This window comes from Oncorhynchus tshawytscha, linkage group LG21, assembly GCF_018296145.1.
Source record: "Oncorhynchus tshawytscha isolate Ot180627B linkage group LG21, Otsh_v2.0, whole genome shotgun sequence".
NCBI lineage: Eukaryota > Metazoa > Chordata > Actinopteri > Salmoniformes > Salmonidae > Oncorhynchus > Oncorhynchus tshawytscha.
Window position 1 is genome coordinate 25,335,820 of NC_056449.1, and position 9,588 is coordinate 25,345,407.

The window sequence follows — 9,588 nt, forward strand, 5'->3', positions numbered from 1 at the left end:
GATTTGATTTTTATTGACGTCTCCAATGTTCTCAACTGCGAGACCGAACATGGAGTCTTTGTTCCCATCCAGACGGACAGGCTCAATCTTCTCCCACTGTCTTCCCCTTTTGTTGATGTAGATGTACACTGCCCCTCCGACCTCCCCTTCTTTTAAGAAAAACTTGATTGCCCACACAGCAAGGTCATCCCACCTGGAATACCCAAAATACCCGACCAACAGAATTACATACAATACATTAAAGGTCCTCCCACATTAAAGGTCCTCCCACATTAAAGGTCCTCCCACATTAAAGGTCCTCCCACATGGTTCTCCCACATTAAAGGTCCAAGGCAGATGTTTTCATGTCAATATCAAATCATTGTCTTCAGAGTGCCTTCAGAGTGCTTCAGAGTGCCTTCAGAGAGTATTCTAGTCTTCAGAGTGCCTTCAGAGAGTATTATTACCCCTTGACTTATTCCACATTTTGCTGTCTTACAGCCTGAATTCAAAATGTATTAAATAGATGTTTTTCTCACCCATCTACACACAATTCTCCATAATTTACATAAGTATTCACACCCCTGAGTCAATACTTAGTAGATGCACCTTTGGCAGGAATTACAGCTGTGAGTCTTTCTGGGTAAGTGTCTAAGAGCTTTGCAAACCTGGACTGTACAATATTTAAACATCCTTTTTAAAATTCTTCAAGCTCTGTCAAGTTGGTGGATGATCACTGCTGCATTACATCCATTTTCATGTCTTTCCATAGATTTTCATGTCGATTTAAGTCAAAACTGTAACTAGGCAGCTCAAGAATTTTCAATGTCATCTTGGTAAGCAACTTCAGTGTATATTTGGCCTCATGTTTAGGTTATTTTCCGGCTAAACGGTGAATTTGTCTCCCAATGTATGTTAGAAAGCAGACTGAACCAGGTATTCCTCTTAGATTTTCCCTGTGCTGAGCTCTATTCTGTTTCTTTTTATCCTTAAAAACTCACTAGTCATTGCCAATGACAAGCATACCCATAACATGTAGGCTGTCATTGTAAATAAGAATTTGTTTACTAACTGACTTGCCTAGTTAAATGAAGGTAAAATAAAACATTTAAAAGCCACCACCATGCTTAAAAATATGAAGAGTGGTGCTCAGTGATGTGTTGTATTTGCCCCAAACATACGACTTTGTATCCAGGACATAAAGGTAATTTCTTATTTTTGCAGTTTTACTTTAGTGCCTTCTTGCAAACAGGATGCACGTTTTTGAATATTTTTATTCAGTACAACAGGGATCATCAACTAATGGCCGGGGTTCCGGAACAGGCATGATGGGCAAGTAGCCTAGTGGTTAATAGCATTGGAACATTAATCGAAAGTTCACTGGTTTGAATATCCAAGTTGACTAGGTGAAACATTTGTAGATGTGCACTTGAGCAATGCACTTAACTTCTTATGGCTGGGGGCAGTATTGAGTAGCTTGGATGAATAAGGTGCCCAGAGTAAACTGCCTGCTACTCAGGCCCAGTTGCTAATATATGCATATTAGTCGTAGATTTGGACAGAAAACACTCTGAAGTTTCTAAAACTGTTTGAATGATGTCTGTGAGTATAACAGAACTCATATGGCAGGCAAAAACCTGAGAAGAAAATCCAACCAGGAAGTGGGAAATCTGAGGTTTGTAGTTTTTCAAGTCATTGCCTCACGAATATACAGTGTCTATGGGGTCATATTGCACTTCCTAAGGCTTCCACTACATGTCAACAGTCTTTAGAACCTTGTTTGAGGATTCTACTGTGAAGGAGGGGGGAATGAGAGCTGATTGAGTCAGGGGACTACCAGAGTGGCATGAGCTGATCACACACGCTCACGTGAGAGCGACCTGCGTTCCATTGCAATTCTAAAGACAAAGGACTTCTTTGGTTGGAACATTATTGAAGATTTATGTTAAAAACATCCTAAAGATTGATTCTATACATTGTTTGACATGTTTCTACGAACTTTAATACAACTTTTTAAACTTTTCGTCTGAACTTTCGCCTGGACTTACGCACTAACAAAAGGAGGTATTTAGGTGGCTGTTAGCCAGCCTGCCATCTTAGTGGAGTCTGCCACTAGCACAGTCAGTGTAGTCAGCTCAGCTATCCCCATTGAGACCATGTCTGTGCCTCGACCTGGGTTGGGCAAAACTAAACATGGCGGTGTTCGCCTTAGCAATCTCACTAGGATAAAGACCTCCTCCATTCCTGTCATTATTGAAAGAGATCGTGATACCTCACATCTAAAAATAGTGCTATTTAATGTTAGATCCCTTACTTGAAAGGCAATTATAGTCAATGAACTAATCACTGATCATAATCTTGTTGTGATTGGCCTGACTGAAACATGGCTTCAGCCTGATGAATTTACTGTGTTAAATGAGGCCTCACCTCCTGGTTACACTAGTGACCATATCCCCCATGCATCCCGCAAAGGCGGAGGTGTTGCTAACATTTACGATAACAAATTTCAATTTACAAAAAAAACAAAACGTTTTCGTCTTTTGAGCTTCTAGTCATGAAATCTCTGCAGCCTACTCAATCACTTTTTATAGCTACTGTTTACAGGCCTCCTGGGCCATATACAGCGTTCCTCATTGAGTTCCCCGAATTCCTATCGGACCTTGTAGTCATAGCAGATAATATTCTAATTTTTGGTGACTTTAATATTCACATGGAAAAGTCCACAGACCCACTCCAAAAGGCTTTCGGAGCCATCATCGACTCAGTGGGTTTTGTCCAACATGTCTCTGGACCTACTCACTGTCACAGTCATATTCTGGACCTAGTTTTGTCCCATGGAATAAATGTTGTGGATCTTAATGTTTTTCCTCAGAATTTTGGACTATCGGACCACCATTTTATTACGTTTGCAATTGCAACAAATAATCTGCTCAGACCCCAACCAAGGAGCATCAAAAGGCGTGTTATAAATTCACAGACAACACAAAGATTCCTTGATGTCCTTCCAGATTCCCTCTGCCTACCCAAGGACGTCAGAGGACAAAAATCAGTTAAAGAAAAACTAACAGGTCTGTGAGAGCCAGAATTCTTACTGGTTGGTAGGTGATCAAATACTTATGTCATGCAATAAAATGCAAATTAATTACTTAAAAATTATACAATGTGATTTTCTGAATTTTTGTTTTAGATTTTAGATTCCGTCTCTCACAGTTGAAGTGTACCTATGATAAAAATTACAGACCTCTACATGCTTTGTAAGTAGGAAAACCTGCAAAATCGGCAGTGTATCAAATACTTGTTCTCCCCACAGTATATATAAATATATATATATATATATATATATATATATGTATGTGTAGATGCATATATAAACAAAAAAAACAGAACTTGGGGGGCCGCGGGCCTCCAGTTGGGGTACCCTGCTGTAAAGGCTTCGTTCCTTTCACTCTGTCATTTAGGTTAGTATTGTGGACTAACTACAATGTTGTTGATTCATCCTCAGTTGTCTCCTATCACAGACATTAAACTCTGGAACTGTTTTAAAGTCACCTTTGGCCTTATGGTGAAGTCCCTCAGCGGTTTCATTCTTCTCCGGCAACTGAGTTAGGAAGGACGCCTGTGTCTTTGTAGTGACTGGTTGTATTGATACACCATCCAAAGTGTAATAAATAACTTTACCATGCTATTCAATGTCTGTTTGTTTTTTACCAATAGGTGCCTTTCTTTGTGAGCCATTGGAAAGCCTCCCTGTCTTTGTGGTTGATTCTTTTTTTGAAATTCACTGCTCGACTGAGGGACCATAGAGATAATTGTATGTGTGGGGTTATCTAGCTGTCATTCAATAATTATGTTAAACCCTATTATGTTACCTGTTAAGCAAATGTATAACAAAGTGGTTGAATGCTCAAGACATTTTAAACTTCTTTTTTTTAACATAAAAAATAAATAAATCCACTTTGACATTATGGGTTATTGTGTGTAGGCCAGTGACAATTGAAAAAAAAATCTGAAATGAATCAAATCAAATTGTATTGGTCACATACACATGGTTAGCAGATGTTATTGCGAGTGCAGCGAAATGCTTGTGCTTCTAGTTCTGACAGTGCAGCAATATCTAACAATTCCACAACAACTACCTGATACACACAATCAAAGTAAAGGAACGGAATAAGACTATATACATATATGGATGAGCAATGACCGAGCGGCATAGGCAAGATGCAATAGATGGTATAAAATACAGTATATACATATGAGATGAGTAATGCAAGATATGTGAACTTATTAAAGTGACTAGTGATCCATTTATTAAAGTGGCCAATGATTTCAAGTCTTTATCTAGGCAGCAGCCTCACTGTGTTAGTGATGGCTGTTTAACAGTCTGTTGGCCTTGAGATAGAAGCTATTTCAGTCTCTTTAACAGCAAACTGGGATAGGGAGAGATTGAACATGTCTGTAGACACACCAGCCAGCTGGTCTGCACATGCTCTGAGGACGCGTCTAGGGATGCCGTCTGGGCTGGCAGCCTTGCGAGGGTTAACACACGTTTAAATGTCTTACTCATGTCGGCCACGGAGAAGGAGAGCCCACAGTCCTTGGTAGCGGGCCGTGTCGGTGGCACTTTATTATCCTCAAAGCGGGCACAGAAGGTGTTTCGTTTGTCTGGAAGCATTTTAAATTCAGGACCTTGTACAGCACACAATGTGGAAAAAGTGAATGGCTGTGAATACACTTTCTGAAGGAACTGTAAGTATCTTACTGTAATTGTTTTCAAATGAAAATGGATTAAAAGAAACAAAAATAGCTTCTTAGCAAAGAGCAATTTCTCAAGCAAGAATTTGGGAAGACGGAGTGGTCTGAGAGGGGAGAGAAATATGAAAACTAGCTGTTATTGGCAGAAAAGTTTGGAACTATCTTTCTTAATGGTCTATCAACCAATTTACCCACATGGTGATGACAGGTGATGTCACTAAGCAGGCCAAAACTCCATCCTAAAAAAACAGCCTGAAATTTCAGGTTGTCTTTTCAAACAGCTCTTACACTAAAAAGGCATTATCATAATTTTCTCAATATTATTCCAACCTCGTAGTGTGGAAAGATATTGTATATTAAACACAGAAAAATCTCATTTTTGACTGAACTGGTTCATTAACAAGACCTATACAAAGCGTGCATCACAATAATATCTCCTCTCCTGAAATGTGCACAAACTGCCTAGTTTGAAAACTACAGTTTTTTTTCAAAGCTGTGCGGTGCTCCAACCAACAATGTAGGAAAAATACATCAGAATGTTGTAAATTGATGTAAAATTCACATGCATCTCTACAATAAAATATTCAAACTAAAAACAACATTTTCACTGCTGGTCTGAGTTGTATCAATCAACCAATCAATCAATGTTATTTTATAAAACCCTTTTTACATCAGCAGTTGTCACAGTGCTTTACAGTTATCCGGCCTAGACCCCAAAGAGCAAGCAAAGCAGACGTGAAAACAGAGAGGCCAGGAAAAACTCCCTAAAAGGAAGGAACTGAGGGGGAAACCTAGAGAGGAACCAGGCTCAGAGAGGTGGCCCATTCTCTTCTGGTTGTACCGGCTAGAGATTAAGAGTAGCCATTAAGGCTAGTTTGTTTCTCAGTTCATATTGTGTACTTATATAAGACAGATGGGTAATCAGACAGGATAGAGGACACACAAATACGTTTATATATGACAAGCAAGATCAGATAATAGTATGTATGGGACACTGTTAATAATTTCTTATAAGAGGTCAACTCACAGTTTCTTTCTAATGACATTACAATTGATACAGCATCAGGAAGGAACATTTTACATGATGGTGCTCTGGTAGTCTTTCACCAGATGCCGCTGTTTCACCAGTTTAGAACATAATTATCTTACCAGTCTCACAGTCAAAACGTAGGTCAATGTGGTGAATCTTATAATTATGAACCACATCGATGTTTTCACTCAGTTGTAATCTATTCATACTGCTAATATGCTGTAGTCTATTGGTCATGGTTTATGCAACCAATTTTATTTATCTTGTTAGCCTTCACTGTTTTATCTCATTAAACAATTAAATCATCAAATATGCCCTTACTAACATGAGCTAATGTTTCATTCTGTTTTATCAAATCTAATTTGATTTATTTGTCACATACACATGGTTAGCAGATGTTAATGCGAGTGTAGCGAAATGCTTGTGCCTCTAGTTCCGACAATGCAGTAATAACCAACGAGTAATCTAACCTAACAATTTCACAACAACTACCTTATACACACAAGTGTAAAGGAATCAGCTGGAAAAGTAGAGAGGCTTGACCCCTCAAAATTCAAATAAATAAATTGAAACTTGAAAAGAAAGGTACAAGTGAATCCAGTTAACCATATTCTACATGCATATTGCACTTTGTGCATGCACTCAAATTACTATGTTTGCCTAAACTGTACTCAGTATTGTCAAAACTAACAGTAGAGTGGACTACTGGGGAGAATCAAACTCCCTCTTCAGCCAATACCTTGTAGTCAAATATATCCTATTGTTTGAGAATAACAGCAAGCATATGGAGTTATAGTGAAGTTCTTATTCATAACAGGTAGAAGTAGCTAAATCAGTGGATATAGCGAAACGGGTGAGGGGGTCACATTCAGGGGAATAAGACCAAGAGTTTCCATTTGTGTTTGGCTAGAATAAGGAGGGAGGGCTTCCAGAACGATTGGGCTGTGACATTTTCCACTGCGGTCTTTTAGCCATCCGCAATGAAACCAACAAACACAAAACATGTCCAGAGACAAACAATGATGCCTGGAAACTTGAACATCAGTGTGGTTTTGGTGTTAGAGGTGTGAATTCTAGAGGCTACTCTTGCTGTAACAGACTCACTCTCACACCAGGTGCACTGTGGGTGGAAAATATCATAGAGACATTCTCACATGAGTTTGAGACCAGCTAACAAACAACAATTATGTGCCATTGTATATAATTTGCTGGATTTATATTTTGTTGAGAGCTCCACATGATGTTGACTGTACTTGTGTGTTTCTATGAGGCAAAATACAAGTGCATATCATTCACGTATTCTGCAGAGTAGCAGCAAGACCTTTGGAACCTATCGGGACTCAATAAAGACATTCAGGTTCACCCACTGGGTCAGTTCAACGAGTACTTTTGATTTACATTTGGTTGAGCTGTCAACGAACTGTGAATTCAACATGAAATCAACAACAAATGTAACCATGTCATTGGATTTAGGTTAAAAGTTGGTTGAAAAAAATATGAACCCCCCCCTCATATTATCATAAACTATGAGTGTCTTTAACAATGTTGGCAATAATGACTTGATTTCAGAAAATTACGTTCTTTCACAGCATATTCTATGTTAGTTCATGATCATTTTAATCATCATCATCAGTATCATCATGTTCCTCATCCTCATCAATATCATCATGATTATCTAAAAAGCCTCTGCTCTCTGTGCTTCAATCTTTTCTACCTGAAGATGAACGACAAGCCAGAAATAATTGAAGACATCAAAAGTCCCATATTTTATAACACTATCCAACAATAATTGAATAGGGTGCAATTTTGGACGCACAAAGGACTGGCACTTTGAAAAGAGTTTTGTTGTACAGGGAGCCTGTCTCTACATCCGGTAAGTCATAGAAACAGCTCTGTCTGAAAATAGGTCACATCAACGTGGTGAGTCTCAGAGAGTTACTGATTAACCCAATCACACTCCCTCAGCAGACATGTCATCCTGGCCAAGCAGCTGAAGCTGAGGGGGGCTTTTCAGTGTTCAGTGTTTCTGTAACAGCCTCCCTGTGTAAATGTTCCATACTTAGGGCAAGCACACTGCAGATATCAGTTGAAAAGCACATCTTGAGTGTAAGACATGTCATTCCAATGTCATATACATCAACGAACAGGTATGTATAGGAAACTCATGACCAGTTTTTCATATGTTGCATTGAACACTGTAAAAGCATGCCTTCAAGTAAAAACATTAGACTTACATTAGATCACGGCTTGTTGAGGGTAAATGTTAGACATGTACTAAGTGAGAACAAGGCTCACTCCAAACTTTATTCAATGTCTGTGAAGCTGGCCCTACAACTCTCAAGTTAACAGGTTTGCTAAAATTAGCTTGTTTGTCAAAGTCTCTCACAGCCATAACATAGATGTGCATCTTGTGGCTACACACACAGGCAGTGAAGACAGGTCTGTAGTGAGTAAACAGCTCAGAGGTCTGTCCAAAGTGCAGAGATGGACCACCACAACCTACACCTACGAGCTAAACCACTGTGAACCGGCTCACCACTTGACAAGCGTGGGCGTGTAAAACATGCCAGCAACACTGCTGCAAAACAAAAGAGCAAAAGTATATTGAAATGGCCAGCAAGGTTTGACTCATATTGACTGGTCCTTATGACTGTTGATGAACACATGCATGCATGCACAAACACACATATGTAGGTATACACACATTCGAAAAATGCACACATTCCTTTATTTAGATAAATAACAAAGGAAATGTTACAAAGCCCTACAGATCATTACAGATGCTTGGTCATACAGTCCACATGAGTCATGTTCGTGTTCTCTTCTGTACAGGGTTGGGGAGTAACTGATTATATGTCAAAACGGGTAAATGTTATTGGTTATGTTACAACCCAAAAAATTGTAATCAGATTATAGATACTTTTAAAAACAAGATGATTACTTCTTGGATTACCTTTAAATTCCTAAATGTTCAGATGTTTGCAAAAAATTACTTAAACCTTTCTGTTTTCTCAATGACATTCAATTCAGCATTGAAAAAAGTTAACATGTGTTCCAACTGAGCGAGTCTGACCACAAGTCAGAGACCAATATGATGACACACTAAGTGCGTTTGATGGATCCGTTTTGTCTTCTTCTCAAAGCCTCCTAAAGGGGAAAGTAATCCAAAGGTGACGTAAAGTAATCCAATTAAATGACTGAGATTAGAAATGAAGGGGATGATGACGCAATTTCATTTGACTGGCTATCCTGAGATGAACTCAGAGTTGACCAAAGTTACCTCGCTAACTCCTCAAACCTGCTTTGTAGGATACCCCTCAGTGATGGTGTGACCCCTTTGTTACTGTTTAAACTGCATATTTCCACTTTAAACGAAACATACAACCTTGGAACATGCTTGACACGCACACACGCTTACACACAAACACACAGGTCTACACACCAACAGCAAACATACAGGGACACACACATGCATGATCAGTCTCACTGATACCAATGTGTACCTACTTACACAAAAATACCAGCACTTGGGTATACACACAGAGAGACACTTATTCCCATCTTGCACACTCCATCACTTACTCCCATACTGTCACACCCTGATCGGTTTCACCAGTCTTTGTGATTGTCTCCACCTCCCTCCAGGTGTCCCCCATCTTCCCCATTATCCCCTGTGTATTTATACATGTGTTCCCGGTTTGTCTGATGCCAGTTAGTTTTGTTTCGTCAAGCCTACCAGCGTTTTCCCCTCTTTTCCTATCTCTCGATTTGTTCCTGTTTTCTAGTTTTCCCGGTGTTTACCTTTTCTGCCTGCCCTGACCCTGAGC